At 46.1% G+C, this 19,995-nt stretch overlaps 1 protein-coding gene across 6 annotated transcripts in view; it reads right to left on the reverse strand.

The window, feature by feature from the left end:
* The window catches only part of LOC142856340 (N-acetyltransferase 8F1-like), a 57,735-nt gene that overhangs the window by 2,156 nt on the left and 35,584 nt on the right, over positions 1-19,995 (reverse strand). The window contains exons 2-3 of one of the 6 annotated variants that reach the window (XR_012911625.1): positions 15,874-16,062; positions 2,909-2,942 (exon numbers count right to left, since the gene is read on the reverse strand). The exons of 4 other annotated variants lie outside the window; for them this stretch is intronic. The gene's annotated coding sequence lies outside the window, so the exon portion shown is untranslated. Of the gene's footprint in view, positions 1-2,908; positions 2,943-15,647; positions 16,063-19,995 lie in introns of those variants that run through there. One more of the 6 variants, XR_012911626.1, reaches the window with a different exon arrangement.

A 19,995-nucleotide genomic window follows, 5' to 3' on the forward strand; every position in this document is an offset into this window, starting at 1 on the left:
ACCTGAAGGCCAGTGGGAGCTCTACTGGCCCCATTTCCCCCAGAACCACTGTAGACAGAGAAGCAGGCTCTGAGCAAGGTGGAGCTAAGGCTATGGCAGGATGTTACTTTGAGGAAGTTTTCATGCCAGCAAAGAATCGGACACTCTCAGAACTGTGACAAGGTCCAGGGGAGAAGATGCTGGTATGTCAGCACATTGAAGCTTCTCAGAAGGATGCCAGAGCAGAGCCAACACCTCAGAAAATGTTCATCTCCTGAGCAGGGAGGAGAGGAGCAGGGAAGCTTCTGAGTCTGCCCTTGGGAAGAGGGCCCTTAAAGGCACATGTATCTAACACCAGCAGGGACCTGGCTATACAGGACCCAGAACACAGTCAAGTAGTGCAGATATCCCATTCCAGATGCACGTGAGGCCATGAGGATGCATTTTAGCTGGAAAAACATGGGTCCTAGGTGTGCAGGTGGTATGCTGCAGAAGCCCTGGGCCAAAAAAAGATGTCTTGAAAATTCATCAGTCTGGGCTCCCAAGAGGAACCCTGTCCAAGAGCTGCGTTAGGCACAATGAGAAAGAATTACTTTGTTCCCTAATTGCTTTTTTGTCCAAGAGACTGTGGCTTTAGCTGGGTTATTGTTTGCAAGGGAGCCTCGTTCAGTATAGACTGAGGAGACACCAGCACTGTGTGAGGAAGATTCGTGTGCCCTGTCCATTAGGACACAGGCCAGACAGGGACATCTGCACCACTTGAGGGCATTCAGTGCAGAAATGACCAGAGTCAGCACCAGTCAGCTAGGGATAAGCAGGGCAGCTTCACAGCCTGCAGCAGAGCATCTGGGCTCATGCTTGACTCTGGGTATGACTCAGCAGAAAACCCTGGCTTCCCTCCCCAGCACTGCCTTCCCTCCCCAGAAGACAGCTATATTGTTGACAGCAATGGAAAGAGCAAGGACATGTTACATCATCTGAGCACAGAACACAGGAAACACAGCTAAACCGTGGAGTTTTGCTTTATTTAGCAAAACAGAGAGGATTTATTAAGCAAAAAGAAAAGTTCTTGGTAACTGAAAGGGGATCCAAAAGTGTCTACCCTGTTGATGTTGTAATTATTTGGGTTTCTAAAAGGTTTCATCATGTGGCCTAGACTGTCCTGGAACTCACAGACTTTTGCTTCTCTCTCACAAGGGCTTGGATTAGACACATCAGCACTAAGTAGTGTCTATTTAAAAACGTGGAATATATGTATATGTATATTAAAAAGAACAAATACCACAAAGTTAAATTTCATTTCTGATTTGCTGGACTTGTCTAAGGTTTGTAACAAAAGGGGGGATGGGTTCTTGATACACAATCAATTGTTAGTGTTGCTAATGTCATATAAGAGGGTACAGAGACCTATGGCCAAGAAGTTGTCAGTTACACAGGGTGTGGTTCTGGCAGCACAGCTGTCTTGTGCACTGATATTATCGCTGTCCTCTTAAAGTATTCTGTGTTCTTCATTCCTGACATTGAGCAAACAAAATCTAAAGATTTCCAACAAGCTGGAAAAATGTGTCTCTCCCCCCACCACGTGCCTGTTTGTTTTGTGTTTTTAACAATGGGGAGAAGAACCCTTGGCATGCCTCAAAAGAGTTTGCTCTCAGTGTAACTCATTTAAAAAACCTTACAAGATACAACTCCCATTTTTCACCATGTTGAAGTTTATCAATATCAGATATCTTAAACATAGGGTTAAGTGCTTGCCTTGCAAGTCAGAAAACTGAGTTGGATCTCTCCATTGCACACTTAAAAAGAAAACAAAAAAAGAAAGAAAGAAAGGCTGTGTGGTGTTGCATGTTTGTAATCCCATCTATAATTTACCATAACATGGATGGCATTTTGTTATCTGACTCAAATGCAGATACTTTAGAAAGAATGTTTGAAGAAGTAAAGAAAGTTTTACCTAAATGGGGATTACAAATTGCTTCCGCAAAAATACTGAGAAGAGATTCTGTCAATTACCTAGATTGTAAAATAGGTTTACAGAAAATTAGAACACAAAAGGCCCAAAAGAGGAGATAGCGATTGCGAACTATTAATGACTATCAAAAATTGTTAGGAGGCATTTTTAATCTACAACCACCTGATTTAATAATTCATTTAAACAAAACCTTGGATGGTGACAAGGACTTAAATAGTCACAGGGATTTAACAGCTGAAGTGTAAAAAAAATTGACAGTCATTGAAGAGAAAGAATAGGAATATGAAAAAGTAAATCACCCCCAGTGATTTACTTTTTCATATTCCAGACTGATGCTGTCTGTACTCCTGCATCAGAGCAGAGATGAGGGTTCCCAAAACTCTCCTGATCCCAGCGCAGGGGTGAGTCTGCCCCACAGGGCTACTAATGCCAGTGCAGGGGCCAGGCTGCCCCACAGTGCTACTAATGCCAGTGCAGGGGTGAGGCTGCCCCACAGCACTACTAATGCCAGTGCAGAGGTGAGGCTGCTCCACAACCCTTCTAATGCTAGTGCAGGGGCCAGGCTGCCTTGCCCCACAGCGCTACTAATGCCAGTGCAGGGGTAAGGCTGCCCCACAGCACTACTAATGCCAGTGCAGGGGCGAGGCTGCCCCACAGCAGTCTTGCAAGCAGTGCAGTTACTAAACACACCTCCAGTGTGGACGGTGGCACTGCTGCTGCAGTCAATGTGTACTTTTATTAATGCGCACGTTACAGAGATGATTTGTGAAGCCTTCTTTCTCTCCTTGGGATGTGTTCCATCCTCGTGAGCCTCTGACCACGAAAATGAATAAACTATTGCCGTTTTCCAGGAAGAAGTTAGTGGAAGCGCCCGACTCTCTCATAGGGTAGTTTTAAGCCCATTTCAGAGCAGTGTTCTCTACATTAAGAGTTAAGTCCAGAACCTGTGTAGTTGTGGCAAAAGCTTCTCATTTCTAGCTGGAATGTAGTCCTGGGGACAGGCAGTGTGGGGGCCGGGGATATGGCTCAGTCAGAGAAACCTTGCCACACAGGCATTAGGACCTGCGTTGGATCTTCACCTTCCACGTTAAAATGCCAGGTATGTTGGCCTGCCCTTGTCATCCTGGCTCTGAGGAGGAGGGACAAGAGGACCCCTAGGGCTGTCTGGTCAGCCAGTGTGGTCTAATAGGTGAGTTCCAGGTCCTAGGGAGAACTCACAACAAGATGTTGGATGGCCCCTCTTGAATGACATCAGAGGTTGACCTCTAACCTCTGTACCCATGTGGGTGTGCACCTACACAAGTACAGCAGCCTACACACACACACACACACACACACACACACACACACACACACACACACACAGGGGTGTGGATGGACGAGGGAAGAGAAAGACAGAAAGTGGTTTCATGGGTCACATGTATTTGACCCTTGGCTGAAAAGCCAACAGGGGTAAGATGGATGAAGAGCTGTGAACCAGTGGGCATTCTTTCTCCCCAGGCTTGAGATGCACAAACAAGTCTATGAGCCAATGTGGAGGAGGTGTCTTTGGCACAAAACCATCCGCCACTCAGAACCCAGCCTACCCTGAGCCTCCAACTTCATTTGAGAAGAACCCAGTGGCTCAGAGGTTCTATGACCTCCTGCTGCCAGCCTCCTAATTCACCCCTTCCCAATCTGTGCCTGCTCAGCACCCTGGAACTATGCTGGCTCAAGACCACTCCTGGCTTTGTTGCTCCCTTTTTCTGGCCTCACTGCAGCTGAGTCCAGACACCATAGAGAGCAAAGCATGGCCTCCTGGGTCAGTCGCTTTGGGACAAAATTTAGATGCATCACGGCTGCCTGTCCTAGATGCCTTCCCAGCCCTCTGTACCAAGGCCAGCACTTTTTCTGCCCTTCCACCTCTGTGCTAGAGACTGGCCTTCTGTCTGCCAGGGCCAGAGCAGCAAGAGGCCACTTTCCAGCCTTCACTTGGCTATAGGGTGTTGGGAAGGGGTGGGAGGGCTGGAAGAGATTGGGGAATGGAGGAAAAGTGAGCTGGTGCTGTGCCCAGGACATGCTTGAGGACAGGGTCTATTCCCAGCTGTGTGCATTCCCCAAACCTTCCCTCCTTTTCTATCCTGATGACTTCAAACTTCTGCCCATGCCCTTCAGCCCTGTAGCCAAACATGCAGGCTTCAGAGCAACCTGGGTATGAGTCCTGCCTCTTCTCATCGGTCATTCACTTTCTGAGATAATTCACTTGCAAAGTGAAAGGTTTGCTTTGGCTCTGAGATTTATTGGTTCTAGACCAGGACTAGTCCAAGCTGCACTAGGGGCTTTAAAGGGGGGGTCTCCAGCAGCCTTTACAGGAGGGACACAGGTGGCTCAGAAACTGGTTCAGGAGATTGTCCTTAAAATTCTGGGCTGAATGGGCTGGAAGGGAAGAATCTCAGGTGGGTGGCCTCGGGATTTCTCTCAGCAAAACACCAAACTAGGTTCAACCTGCATCCCAGCCAGGGCTGAACAGTCCAGAGCTGGCTGAAGGGCAGTGGCTACAACAGGTACCCTGTCCCTGCAGTAGGGATGGACACCTTGGTGGGAAGGAGCTAACATGCTGTCCTCGGTCCCTTAGTCAGAATGGAGTGGGGGGAAGAACCTGCCTGAGAAGTCCTGGGTCAGTGTGCAAAGGCAGCTCCTATACAGTGACCACCCTCAGGCATGGCTGCATGTGCACGTGGTCATATAGACCAGAGCCTTCCGAGGGCTTCAGCAGAAAGAGCACAAAGAAGATGCTCATAGCAGCCAGCAGCCAGGAGCCAGACGCCAGGACCATGGCAAGCAGCACCCCAAGTAAAAGCAGGTGGGTTCGGGGCAGCATCAGCAGGTGACGAAAGGTGGCAGGGATGTGCTCTTCCATGCCGCTTATGAACAAATCCAGGACACTTTTATAGTCTCTGTCCTGGTACTGGCGGATGTGATAAGAAGCCATGGGAGATTTCTGGGTCTCAAATCTCAGCACTAGGAAGAGACAGGTATACCTGCCTGGGCAAATTCCCTGAGCCCTGCAGAGGAGAGAAACCATGTAAGTCCCCTGACCTTCTGCCTCCCAACCTCCCAGGACCTGCTTCTAGGGTGTCTCTTTCTGCTGTCACCAGAGAGGAAACAGACACTAACACTGGGAGAAGGTCTGTCCAGCCACACCTGACTACATCCTTCTTTACACTACTGAAGCCCTTTGCACATCTGAGTATACATAAACACAGCACAGTGATGTAGGTGGATCACATGCACCCATTACTTTTCATTGTCCGTGGACTGTATGCTGTAAACATCCTGTGTTTTCAGGTTTGGATTCCTGCAAACCTCCTACTGAAGGATTACGAGAGTTCAGATGGCAGAGTTGGCAAAAACAAACAAAACCACCCTTTGCTACAAACCCTTGTCCTTGAGCCCTCGGGCAGTTCTAGGACTCCAGTCCCACGCTGAGACCCTCCCCACAGTGCTGCCAGCCTTACCTGCTACTGCACAACCAAGAGTGTCTGGAAGGGCATCAGCCTCTGGTGGCATGCAGCACAGGTGTCCTGGGTCTGCCCAACAACTGGTGAGCAGACCTGAGTTGGCACCTCACCGGTTGGATACTTGGTATTTGTTAATCATAAAGCCCAGCGTCACAGAGTTGGAAAGTGACATCAGATAGGTCACCCCATTCACCTTGTGAACTCTGGCTAATAATTTGTAGAGCACAGTAGAATGTGGATGCTCAACAGTTTTCACCCCCATGGAAGGCCTGTCACCTGCACTGTTCCCTCAGGACTGTAGCCATCTCTGCCCTCTTTCAAGGCCAGCCTGGTCCTGACATAACTGCTCAGAGCAGCCTGCTGTTAGGACGCACACACACTGGGCTCCCATGTCCTGCCACAGCAACAGGTCCTATAGCTAAACTTTTCCCTGTCCATGCTGTGCCTGGTCCTGTAAAATAAACCCTAGGGGACCACACTGCCCTTCTGCCCCTGCTCCTCACCACCAGCCTCAGTCAGCACTAGTGTCCTTTCCAGCCCCAGCTATGGTGCCATCCAGATGGCGGGCACTAGACAGGGCACAGCTGCCGGAGTTCAGGACCTGCTCAGAGCTTGCACATCATGCTTCCCTCATGAGTGAGCTGAGGTGTTGCTTCCCTGCAACAAATGAGAGCGACATTTGGACCAGGAGGCCCTGTTTAGGTACTGAGGAGCTCCATCTGGTTGGGTGAGTGTGTGCTTTCCAGGGGCGGACAGTCCTGAAAGAGAGCACAGGCCCCCCCTCTCCCAGCTCCTTCTGCAGGGCTGTCTTTCTTACACACGACCTCCCACTCTCCCCACATAAGCCTGCATTTTCTGCTAGGGTCTCTGCTCAGGAACAGTTTTCTGCTCCTACACTAAAGCGACCCACCCAGAGCAGTGAGTGCCTGCCTACCAGGCAGGCCTCAAGGACACCACCCACCCACCCAACCCCACCCCCCCCCCCCCCGAAAGGGAGCCGGGCACCTTCAGCTTGTGCTCCAGGGGTGCTTGTGCACTCCTGGATCTCGTCCCGCCTGCCCGGTTTCTTCCTTTTGTCCCCGGATCATCGGGCTACCAGGCAGCCCTGTTTAGGTACTGAGGAGTTCCATCCGGACAGGTGAGTGTGTGCGATCCAGGAGCAGATTGACCAGGAGGAGACCACAAACCCCCCCTCCCCCAGCTCCTTCTGCAGGGCTGTCTTTCTTACACCCGACCCCCCCCCCCACAAGCCTGCATTATCTGCTAGGTCCTTTGATCAGGAACAGTTTTCTGCTCCTACACAAAGGCTACCCACCCAGAGAGGTGAGTGCCTGCCTACTGGGCAGGCCTCAAAGACCCCCCCCAAAGGGAGCACGCGCACCTTCAGCTTTTGCGGCAGGGTGTCCTGTGTTCTACTCCTCCCCACCCTGCCCCCCAAATTATCCCTTTTGTCCGAGGGTCATTGGACTACCAGGCGTCTATGTTTCGGTGCTGAGAAGTTCCATCTGGACTGGACGGTTCCTGCTTCTACACTGAAGAGTTACAACCAGAGAGTCAGTCACAGCAAAGACTGGACCAAGACACCAGGCCTCTCCTGGCTCCATTTGAAGGAAGAGATGGGAAGGCGCCAAGGCAAGAATTCCTCCAACAACCTGAAAGGCAACATGACATCACCAGAATCCAGAGATCCCGAAATAAGAAGAATTGTACACCCTACTCTAGAAGAATTAGAAGAAATCGACTCAAAAGTGAAGTATATGAAAATAATAGAAGGCCTTAAACAGGAGGTGAAAAACTGCCATAAACAATTAGAGATCACAAACAAAAAGGTAGAGGAAATGAATAAAGCACTCAAAGATACCCAAGAAAACCAAGAGAAACAAGAAAAAGCAATCAAACAGGTAAGGGAAGTGGTTCAAGACATGAAGAATGAAATGGAAGTAATGAAGAAAACACAAACTGAGGGAAGAATGGAGATGGAAAATCTGGGTAAACCAACAGGAACTACAGAGACAAGTACTACCAACAGATTACAAGAGATAGAAGAAAGAATTTCAGACACTGAAGATACCATAGAGAAAATAAACACACTGATCAAATAAAACAGCAAAGCCAACAAATTCTCATCACAAAACATTCAGGAAATATGGGACACAATAAAAAGACCAAACCTAAGAATAATTGGGATAGAAGAAGGAGAAGAAGTACAGCTCAACGGTCCAGAAAATATATTTAATAAAATTATAGAAGAAAACTTTCCCAACCTAAAGAAGGATATTCCTTTGAAGGTTCAAGAAGCATACAGAACACCGAAAAGACTGGACCAAAAAAAAAAATCTCCTCGCCATATAATAATCAAAACACAAAACACACAGAATAGAGAAAGAATATTAAGAGCTGCAAAGGAAAAAGGCCAAGTTACTTATAAAGGTAAACCTATCAGACTTACACCTGATTTCTCTATGGAAACAATGAAAGCCAGAAGGTCCTGGATAGATGTACTGCAGAAACTAAGAGACCTTGGATGCAAGCCCAGACTACTATACCCAGCCAAGCTTTCGTTCACTATAAATGGAGAAAACAAAATTTTCCAGGATAAAAACAAATTTAAACAATACGTAGCCACAAATCCAGCCTTACAGAAAGTAATAGAAGGAAAAGCACAAACCAAGGAGTCCAACAATAACCACAATAACTCAAACATCTAGAGACCCTTCACCAGCACAACTCAAAGAAAGGAAACACACAAACTCTACTACTAAAATAGTGACCGGAATTAACAACCACTGGTCATTAATATCACTTAATGTCAATGGACTCAACTCACCTATAAAAAGGCACAGGCTAAGAGATTGGATACGAAAACAGGATCCAACATTCTGCTGTTTACAAGAAACACACCTTAACCACAAAGACAGGCACCTACTCAGAGTAAAGGGATGGGAAAAGATTTATCAAGCAAATGGACCTAAGAAACAATCAGGTGTGGCCATACTAATTTCTAACAAAGTTGACTTCAAACTCAAATCAATCAGAAGAGATGGAGAGGGACATTTTATACTCATAACAGGAACAATTCATCAGGATGAAGTCGCAATCCTAAATACCTATGCCCCTAATATAAAAGCAACAACGTAGGTAAAAGAAACATTACTAAAACTCAAGGCTGCCATCAAACCGCACACACTAATAGTAGGAGACTTCAACACTCCTCTCTCACCAATGGACAGGTCAATCAGACAGAAACCTAACAGAGAAATAAGAGAATTAATGGAGGTAATGAATCAAATGGACTTAACAGACATCTATAGAACATTCCACCCAAATAGGAAAGAATATACATTCTTCTCTGCAGCTCATGGAACCTTCTCAAAAATTGACCACATACTGGGTAACAAAGCAAACCTCCACAGATACAAAGAAATATTCGTAACCTCCTGTGTCTTATCAGATCACCATGGATTAAAGCTAGAATTCAACAACAATGCTACCCCCAGAAAGCCTACAAACTCATGGAAACTGAACAGTCAACTACTGAACCACACCTGGATCAAGGAAGAAATAAAGAAAGAAATTAAAGTCTTCCTCGAATTCAATGAAAATAAAGAAACAACCTACTCAAACTTATGGGACACTATGAAAGCAGTCCTGAGAGGAAAGTTCATAGCACTAAGTGCCCACTTAAAGAAAACAGAAAAAGCACACATTGGAGACTTAACAGCCCACCTGAAAGCTCTAGAAAAAAAAGAAGCAGACTCACCTAGGAGGAGTAGAAGACTGGAAATAATCAAGCTGAGGGCTGAAATCAACAAAATAGAAACACAGAAAACAATCCAAAGAATCAATGAAACAAAAAGCTGGTTCCTGGAGAAAATCAACAAGATTGATAAACCCCTATCCAAACTAATCAAACGGCAGAGAGAAAATATGCAAATTAATAGGATCAGAAATGAAAAGGGGGACATAACCACAGACACAGAGGAAATTCAGAGAGCGACATCTGTCTCTACAGAGTGTCCCTGTGGAAGGTGTTCTCTGTCTCTGTCTCCAACCCTGACCTGAAGGCCAATGAGAGCTGTACTGGCCCCATTTCCCCCAGAACCACTGTAGCCAGAGAAGCAGGCTCTGAGCAAGGTGGAGTAAGGCTATGGCAGGATCTTACTTTGAGGAATTTTTCATGCAAGCAAAGAATCAGACACTCTCAGAACTGTGACAAGGTCCAGAGAAGAAGATGCTGGGATGTCAGCACAGTGAGGCTTCTCAGAAGGATGCCAGAGCAGAGCCAACACCTCAGAAAAGGTTCATCTCCTGAGCAGGGAGGAGAGAGGAGCAGAGAAGCTTCTGAGTCTGCACTTGGGAAGAGGGCCCTTCAAGGCACATGTGTCTAACACCAGCAGGGACCTGGCTATACAGGACCCAGAACACAGTCAGGTAGTGCAGATATCCCATTCCAGATGCACGTGAGGCCATGAGGATGCATTTTAGCTGGAAAAACATGGGTCCTAGGTGTGCAGGTGGTATGCTGCAGAAGCCCTGGGCCAAAAAAAGATGTCTTGAAAATTCATCAGTCTGGGCTCCCAAGAGGAACCCTGTCCAATAGCTGAGTTAGGCACAATGAGAAAGAAGTACTTTGTTCCCTAATTGCTTAAAAGTCTTGTTTGTCCAAGAGACTGTGGCTTTAGCTGGGTTATTGTTTGCAAGGGAGCCTCATTCAGTATAGACTGAGGAGATACCAGCATTGTGTGAGGAAGATTCGTGTGCCCTGTCCATTAGGACACAGGCCAGACAGGGACATCTGCACCACTTGAGGACATTCAGTGCAGAAATGACCAGGGTCAGCACCAGTCAGCTAGGGATAAGCAGGGCAGCTTCACAGCCTGCAGCAGAGCATCTGGGCTCATGCTTGACTCTGGGTATGACTCAGCAGAAAACCCTGGCTTCCCTCCCCAGCACTGCCTTCCCTCCCCAGATAAGAGCTGTGATGCTGACAGCAATGGAAAGAGCAAGGACAGGTTGCATCATCTGAGCACAGAACACAGGAAACACAGCTAAACCGTGGAGTTTTGCTTTATTTAGCAAAACAGAGAGGATTTATTAAGCAAAAAGGAAAGTTCTTGGTTACTGAAAGGGGATCCAAAAGTGTCCACTTTGTTGTTGTTGTTGTAATTATTTGGGTTTCTAAAAGGTTTCATCATGTAGCCTAGACTGTCCTGGAACTCACAGACTTTTGCTTCTCTCTCACAAGGGCTTGCATTAGACACATCAGCACTAAGTAGTGTCTATTGAAAAACGTGGAATATATGTATATGTATATTAAAAAGAACAAATACCACAAAGTTAAATTTCATTTCCGATTTGCTGGACTTGTCTAAGGTTTTTAACAAAAGGGGGATGGGTTCTTGATACACATTCAATTGTTAGTGTTGCTAATGTCATATAAGAGGGTACAGAGAGCTATGGCCAAAAAGCTGTCATTTACACAGGGTGTGGGTCTGGCAGCACAGCTGTCTTGTGCACTGAGATTATCGCTGTCCTCTTAAAGTATTCTGTGTTCTTCATTCCTGACATTGAGCAAACAAAATCTAGAGATTTCCAACAAGCTGGAAAAATGTGTCTCTCCCCCGCCCACCACGTACCTGTTTGTTTTGTGTTTTTAACAATGGGGAGAAGAACCCTTGGCATGCCTCAAAAGAGTTTGCTCTCAGTGTAACTCATTTAAAAAACCTTACAAGATACAACTCCCGTTTTTCACCATGTTGAAGTTTATCAATATCAGATATTTTAAACATAGGGTTAAGTGCTTGCCTTGCAAGTCAGAAAACTGAGTTGGATCTCTCCATCGCACACTTAAAAAGAAAACAAAAAAAGAAAGAAAGAAAGGCTGTGTGTGGTGTTGCATGTTTGTAATCCCATCTATAATTTACCATAACATGGATGGCATTTGTTATCTGACTCAAATGCAGATACTTTAGAAAGAATGTTTGAAGAAGTAAAGAAAGTTTTACCTAAATGGGGATTACAAATTGCTTCCGCAAAAATACTGAGAAGAGATTCTGTCAATTACCTAGATTGTAAAATAGGTTTACAGAAAATTAGAACACAAAAGGCCCAAAATAGGAGATAGCGATTGCGAACTATTAATGACTATCAAAAATTGTTAGGAGGCATTTTTAATCTACAACCACCTGATTTAATAATTCATTTAAACAAAACCTTGGATGGTGACAAGGACTTAAATAGTCACAGGGATTTAACTGCTAAAGTTTAAAAAAAAATTGACAGTCATTGAAGAGAAAGTATAGGAAGCACATGTAGATAGAGTGAATCCAAATCGTAATTGTATTCTAGTCATAGTGCCTTCCTGAATTTCTCCTACAGGAATCTTAATTGAAATGGAAGATATTATCTTAGAATGGATCTTTTTACCACATAAACAAAGTAATTAAAAATTTATGTGGAAAAAGTCTCTGAATTAATTATAAAAGGAAAATTGATAGATATTTTTCAAATCTTTGAGAGACCGTCAGAATATGGCATTTATAATGTTTTAAGAACTTAGTACTTTTCATGACAATGAGACACATCTGCTCCTGGCAGCACCAATTACTTCAAGAGGAAGATGGGCATCAAAGAGGCTACTTACGCAGTTTGTTAGCAACTTGGACAAGTAACTGCTCTTGCCTGGACTGTTTGATATTATGTTGTATGAACTGGATATGCAGGACCCAGAGAAATGACTCCTGAACTTGCCTAAAGATGAGACAGTCCTTCGGGGTTCCTGCTTCATGAAAAGTATGCCAGACATTCTGCAGGACACAAAAGAAAGCAACAGATAGACTTTGCTATGACAAGGTAAAACAGATCTTAAAATTTCCTGCTTCATGGCGAAGTCTGATGGATACTATGGGTCTGTAGGCTCAAGATGGATGCCCCAATGTTACAGAGGAACTTTGGGTGACTGTCCAGGCAGCAAGGTATCTCTGTCAATTCTAGAGTTTTGGAAGTTGCTTACAATATAACTTCCTGTTTACTTAGGGAATATTATATCCTTCTGGAGTTTTTGATGGAGTTAAAGACTAGATAGATATGATTTTCCTACTTATAATAAAAATAGATATAAATATTTAAACTATAATTCTTGCTTGATAGCTGTTTTATTGTACGTAATTTTACTATGTCAAAGTTAAAACCTTTCTTTTTATTTAAACAGAAAAGGGGAAATGATATGGGAAGTCCTTTTCTATATGTGTTGCTTTTATTGGTTAATAAATAAAGAAACTGCTTTCAGCCACTAGCAGGGCAGAACAGAGCTGGAAGGGGAAACTAAATTGAATGCTGGGAGAAACAAGGCAGAATAAAGGAGATGCCATGAAACCACAAGAAGAGAAGGACACAAGCTGCTAGCAAGAATCTTTGGGTAGGCCATAAACCTTGAGGTAAAATATAAAATAATAGAAATCAGTTGATTAACGAGATAAGAGTGAGCTAGAAATATGCATAAGCTAATAGGCCAAGCAGTGTTGTAATTAATACAGCTTCAGTGTGATTATTTTGGTTCTGGGCATCCAGGAACAAAGAAGCATACAACTGCAGGCCGCCTAGCGTAACTAGGTAAGTTTGTTTTGGCACAAACAGCTTTCCTACAGGCTTCTCCTGCTCCATGCATCGGGTTACCTTTAGTCTTTACTGCAGCACCAAGATACTAGGATGGAGGAAACCCACTTATTCTGTTTACTTAAAAAAAAAAAAAACCTAGCCAGGCAGTGGTGGTGGATGCCTTTAATGGCAGTACTCTGGAGGCAGAGGCAGGTGGGTCTCGCTGAACTTGAGACCAGTCTGCTCATAAAGTGAGTTTCAGGACAGCCAAGGCTATACAAGGAAAGCCTCTCAGAAAAAAAAAAAATTTCAAAATAGGCCTGGTGGAAGACCCTTGTAATCTGGTGTTCAGAGGCCTGAGAGAGAAAGGATTGAGAATCAGAGGCCAGTCAGGACTATGAAGCAAGATGCTGTCTCAAAGGGGAAAAAAAGAGAATCTTATTCAATTGTACAGATTAAACATACTGATGTGGGAAATCTGTGGTGTTGTTGAGAACCATAGAGACTTTTTTGGTTTGGGGGACTAAGGTCCTGGAGAAGTTGATAGTTACAAAAGCAGCTCTAGCTGTGGCTACTGGGTGCTCATCCTGAGAATTCAAAGACTGAAATGCATGGACCCCAGAGGCTGAGTTTAGAGACACCATTATCATAGCCTTCTAGTTAGACGCTTACGAGGAAGATAGACGTACACGGCATTTGAGTTAACCCGGTGTGGAGGGCAGCCACATGGCAGACAAGCAGACACATGCTGGGACTGGGGCTGCACAGACAGAGTGAGGGAGCCCAGAACACCAGCGCAAGTGGACTTAGGCACTGGTCAGCACCCTAAAGGGACAGAGGGGCAGACACAAGGAACCTCATGGCTCCCACAGAGACTGCTTTCAGGGCCAAGGATTCTGGGAAGGAAAGGTATTGGCTTTTTAAAGGGCTAAGTAATTATTCCTCTCATCTCTTCTGTGTGCATTAAGGTAAATCCACCATCCTGAGGGATGATCTCTTGGACAGGAGATTGACAGGTACAAATGGATTAACTCCTTTTAGAGGAAATGTTTTATTTTTAGTAATAGTTTGTGGAGAGGTGTTTTGCCTTCATGCGTGTCTGGGTATCTGACTGTGCAGAGGTCAGAAGAGGCTATTGCATCCTCTGGAACTAGAGTTACACATAGTGTGAGCTGCCATGTGGAGAATGGAATTGAACCTGCTCTGGATGAGCATCCAGCACACTTAGTCATGGAACCATCTCTCCAGACCCTGGAATAACCCTTAAGGTAGCACATGACGGCACATGTCCACTCTTTCGTTCAGGAGGCAGTGGCTTTACCTTAGTAGCCTCCAGGGCTTCTGTAACATTGCCTCTTCCCAAAGCAGCACTGTAGAAAGAGAAGGCTGGCATTAGAGGCACGAGCCGCCACGCCCGGACTCACTTCATTTCACTTTGTTTACGGGGAGGAGAACAACTGTGCCTCAGTGTGCGCGTGGAGTCAGAGCACAGTTCTGATCATCAGTTCTTTAATGTCACTGGGGCTGTAGGGTCCTGGCATTGAGCTTAGCTTCCCCTTAATGGAGAGTGGGATGAAGAAAGGCACAAACGCCCAGTGATTGATTTTTCCATATTCCAGGCGGCTGCTGTCTGTACTAACATCAGAGCAGAGATGAGGGTTCCCACAACTCTCCTGATGCCAACGCAGGGGAGAGGCTGCCCCACAGCGCTACTAATGCCAGTGCAGGGGAGAGGCTGCCCCACAGCGCTACTAATGCCAGTGCAGGGGCCAGGCTGCCCCACAGCGCTACTAATGCCAGTGCAGGGGTGAGGCTGCCCCACAGTGCTACTAATGCCAGTGCAGAGGTGAGGCTGCTCCACAATCCTTCTAATGCTAGTGCAGGGGTGAGGCTGCCCCACAGTGCTACTAATGCCAGTGCAGGGGAGAGGCTTCCCCACAGCGCTACTAATGCCAGTGCAGGGGTGAGGCTGCCCCACAGCACTACTAATGCCAGTGCAGGGGTAAGGCTGCCCCACAGCACTACTAATGCCAGTGCAGGGGTGAGGCTGCCCCACAGCACTACTAATGCCAGTGCAGGGGCGAGGCTGCCCCACAGCACTACTAATGCCAGTGCAGGGGTGAGGCTGCCCCACATGCTACTAATGCCAGTGCAGGGGCGAGGCTGCCCCACAGCACTACTAATGCCAGTGCAGGGGTGAGGCTGCCCCACAGCACTACTAATGCCAGTGCAGGGGCGAGGCTGCCCCACAGCAGTCTTGCAAGCAGTGCAGTTACTAAACACACCTCCAGTGTGGACGGTGGCACTGCTGCTGCAGTCAATGTGTACTTATTAATGAGCACGTTACAGAGATGATTTGTGAAGCCTTCTTTCTCTCCTTGGGATGTGTTCCATCCTCGTGAGCCTCTGACCACGAAAATGAATAAACTATTGCCGTTTTCCAGGAAGAAGTTAGTGGAAGCGCCCGACTCTCTCGAAGGTTAGTTTTAAGCCCATTTCAGAGCAGCGTTCTCTACATTATGAGTTAAGTCCAGAACCTGTGTTGTTGTGGCAAAAGCTTCTCATTTCTAGCTGGAATATAGTCCTGCAGAGAGGAGAAGCTGATGTGAATCCCCTGAGCTTCCCCTCCCAACACCCATGCAGGCCCTGTTCCTTTCTGCTGTCACCAATGAGGAAGCAGATACTGACACTGGGAAGAGAGACTGTGTTAGCAGCACCTGATCACTCCCCTGCCTCCTCCCAGTTCCACCCCCAATCAAGGCATCCTGGATGTGCCCCTTTCCTCTGAGTGTGTGTCTCCATCCACAGAGCAGGAAGAAAGAGCACCTGGTGTTAATGCTCCGGCTTGTATGTGGCACACATAGAAACTTTTCCTTCTCTGTTGGTACCCAGTTGCAGGCTCTTTGGTCTTCTGTTCTGAGATGGCACCACTGAGCACGAAGATGCGATGTCCCTAGACCTGTGTTTCCTCTTCAGGGTCCCTGCATCACAGAGCTGTGTTCCCATGCTCACGTTCTAGAAAAGCCTCCTTCCCTACTGGAAAGACTGGATCCAGGGAAAGCAAAGGGTTAATCCCAAACACCCCACTGTTAAATACTGGGGTAGAAACCCCAGCCTCGCCTCTCCTTCCTCTCACCTGGCGGGACAGTCAGGAGTGCCTGCAATGGTTCCTGCCTCTGAGGAGCATTTAGACATTGACGTCTGCCCTTCCTCTGGACAACACACCTGGAGAGGCAGCTCCTTGGTGGCCCCAGAATAATTGTAAACCAAAGGCCAAGATCTGGGGTGGGTGACAGTGGAGGTGGCACACATCGCAATCTCCCATGACACACTGGGCTCCACCCTTGGGAACCCTGCTCTCTGCTTCCTGTTGCCTTCACTTCCTAGTGTTTGTCTCCAGTACCCGGCCTCATTGCCTGAATAGGCCAGCTAGGACAGTGGTTCTCAAACTCTGGGTGATGACCCCAGGCATACTGCATGACCCTTTCACAGGGGTCTCCTAACACCACAGGAAATATCAGATGTTTACATTATGATTCATAACAGTAGCAAAATTACAGTTAAGAACTATCAACAAAATTAATTTTATGGTTTGGGGTCACCACAGCATGAAGAACTGTATGAAGGTCACAGCATTAGGAGAATTGAGAAGCCCTGCACTAGGAGGAACCTGGGGTCTGGCCGCTCGCCATGTGCTCACCCCGCCTGGCTCAGTTAGGGCCTTCATAGCAGGGCTCGTCCCCGCCTCAGCTGCACCTGCCCTACTACAATGGATCTGTAGTCCACACTGGCCTCCCCACTCCTTATCCATCCCGTGGAAGACGCGACTGTTGTGCCTCACGGGCCCTTTGCAGTCCCAGCAGATCCATTTTCCAAATGACAGTCCCCATGCAGGGCAGGTGCTGAGCCATGTTCATGTCCAACCATCTTCTCCCTGCAGCCAGCAGCAATACCACCTGACCCTTATAGGCAAGCGGACTCAACTGGTACCCTTCTCCACAGAAACATGAGAATGGACTTTAAAGAAGTAAGAGAATATTTATTTTCAGGAAAAATAGAAAGGACAATATTTTGTTTGCATTATTTATTTTCTAAGATAGGGTCTCTTTACATAGCTACATAGGTGTTCTGAACTATGTAGACCAGGCTGGCCTCAAACTCACAGAGATCCACCTGCCTCTGCCCAGTGCTGAGATTAAAGGTGTGTGCCATCATGCTCAATGAAAGCCGGGTATTTTAGATACTGGAGGATTTTGTATGGTAAAATGGATTTTGCCCTGGATAAAATAACTGCATTTTTCCAAAATGAAAAAGAAAGAAGAAAATATGAGGGCTAAAGCATGAAGCTGAAGTGAGTTGCAAATGGGAAAAGTGGATGTACAAGGTCTGCCGCCACCGTTACTGGGTCCTTAGTCAGAGGGCACCGTGCTCCCACAATGTTACTGGGGTCCTTAGTCAGAGGCACCGTGCTCCCACAATGTTACTGGGTCCTTAGTTCAGAGGGCACCATGCTCCCACAATGTTACTGGGTCCTTAGTTCAGAGGGCACCATGCTCCCACAATGTTACTGGGTCTTAGTCAGAGGGCACCATGCTCCCACAATGTTACTGGGTCCTTAGTCAGAGGGCACCGTGCTCCCACAATGTTACTGGGTCTTAGTTCAGAGGGCACCGTGCTCCCACAATGTTACTGGGTCCTTAGTCATGGACACTGTGCTCCCACAATGTTACTGGATCCTTAGTCAGAGGGCACCGTGCTCCCACAATGTTACTGGGTCCTTAGTTCAGAGGGCACCATGCTCCCACAATGTTACTGGGTCTTAGTCAGAGGGCACCATGCTCCCACAATGTTACTGGGTCCTTAGTCAGGGGGCACCGTGCTCCCACAATGTTACTGGGTCCTTAGTCAGAGGGCACCGTGCTCCCACAATGTTACTGGGTCCTTAGTTCAGAGGGCACCGTGCTCCCACAATGTTACTGGGTCCTTAGTCAGAGGGCACCGTGCTCCCCCAATGTTACTGGGTCCTTAGTCATGGACACTGTGCTCCCACAATGTTACTGGGGTCCTTAGTTAAGCACATCCACACAGTGATTCTAAAACAGTGAGTTCCTGTAAGATATTAATCTGTTCTCAGCATTTGCAAAAATTTAATACTTTAAAAAGTGTTTAAGATTACTTACACTTTTTTTGTCAGAATTTAACTACTTAGTGTGCCCAGTCTTAAGTCAATGTTCATTAAATCTAATTTGTGTATGTTTACTTCTTTAAAGAAGCACTTAAAAATAACCCCTTTTATGAATAATTAGTTCCAAGTAAATTCAATACCTATGTATCTGTGTATAAAGATCTGTGTCTGAACTTACTTACAGTTAAAGACATTTAATTCATACAGAGCAATCCACGATTCCACTTTTATATAAAATTCATCGCGGCCAATATAATTCTTTTGATATTTATATTATTTTAGTCAGTACCACTCAGAATTACAACAAAAGCAAATCACAATGTTGCCATTTATGAGTCTTGCTATTTCAAATCCTGTCCTAAATGTCTTCACCTTGACAAATGGCATACCTGGCTGCTGTATACATAATCCACTTGCTACATCTATGTGGGCTCAAAAGTTGATTTTAAAATAATCAGTACTGTGGACCTATTACCCTACACAGCCATATCAATTTTGCTTTAAAAAAGACTAAACCACTAGACAGATTGATATAGATAAACAATGGGGGGGACACTTTGGCTTTGTGTAATTCTTCCCTGTGGTGATGCTGTTGATGACTCCTTTGTATAAATTTATGCCTCCTATATTATATAAACTTCCTAAACCACAGCAGGTAGGAAGCACTTTAAAAACTGTTGTCCTCCAAATCAAAACTGTTAGTGCCACTTAGGCTTGTGTTCACGTGCTCCTAACTGTATCGACTATTCTCTTGAAGGACCCAACAGTGCACATTCTGAGCAAAGCTTCCTAGTGATTAACAGGCATTACATATTGGGATTTAAATACAGAAGTGATGAGCAGATTTTAAAGCATCTACAGACAAATGTTTAAGTTTTCTTTGTTATCACTGTTACAGTGTGTGTGCCCTGGCCTAGTGTGGAGGACAGAGGACAGGTCTGTCGAGTTGGTTCTTTCCTTTCATCTTGGGGCGGGAGGGGGGGGTTCAGGAGATTAAATTCGCATTTCAGGCTTGCTAGGTTAGCTCCTGAATCAAATTCCTAATTTTTAAGTTAACATTCCTTAAATATTTGCCCATTAGTTCTGCGCTGTGTTCGCCTTAAAGAATTGTGTGGCTACTGTGTGCAGACACTCTGCAGAAGCACAGCCTTGAATGGGAAACCCCAGTCGTGTTTTTAAAGATGCTAAAACATCATCAACAAGAAACATAAAATGGATAGAACAGACTCCAGCTGGGCCTAGGAGTATTCCTTCTATCCCTCTTAGTTGCCTAAAACTGGACATAAAGGGTTTTATTGGCACTGATTCTTTGACACCTGTCAATATCCCCCCCCCCCACACACACACACATACACACACAACACAGAATCAGATCAAACCAACTGAGGCAGATCGAATCCCAGGGATGAGAGAGAAGATAAACCATTCTAGTAAATCAACAGTATCTTTCGAGAACATTCTTCAGAGATGTGGAAAGGTGTCAGAAGCACATCCCCCGGGACAAGATGTTGCTTGTTTGCCATCCAGCCCTCGGGAAGCAGGAATAGGCAGAGTGACAAATGGAGAAGAGTGTCCTCATGGGGGCTGGACACAAAACCAACAGCAAGAATGTAGTCCCAAATCCCAGTGCCGTTATCATTGGCCCCTCAGTCTGCCCAATTGTCAGCCACATTCAGAGGGTCCACTTTGACCCCATGCTCGTTCAGTCCCAGTCCAGCTGGAGTTGGTGAGTTCCCATAAGCTTAGGCACACTATCTCAGTGG

The sequence above is a fragment of the Microtus pennsylvanicus genome, chromosome 8 (genome assembly GCF_037038515.1).
Source record: "Microtus pennsylvanicus isolate mMicPen1 chromosome 8, mMicPen1.hap1, whole genome shotgun sequence".
Taxonomy (NCBI): domain Eukaryota; kingdom Metazoa; phylum Chordata; class Mammalia; order Rodentia; family Cricetidae; genus Microtus; species Microtus pennsylvanicus.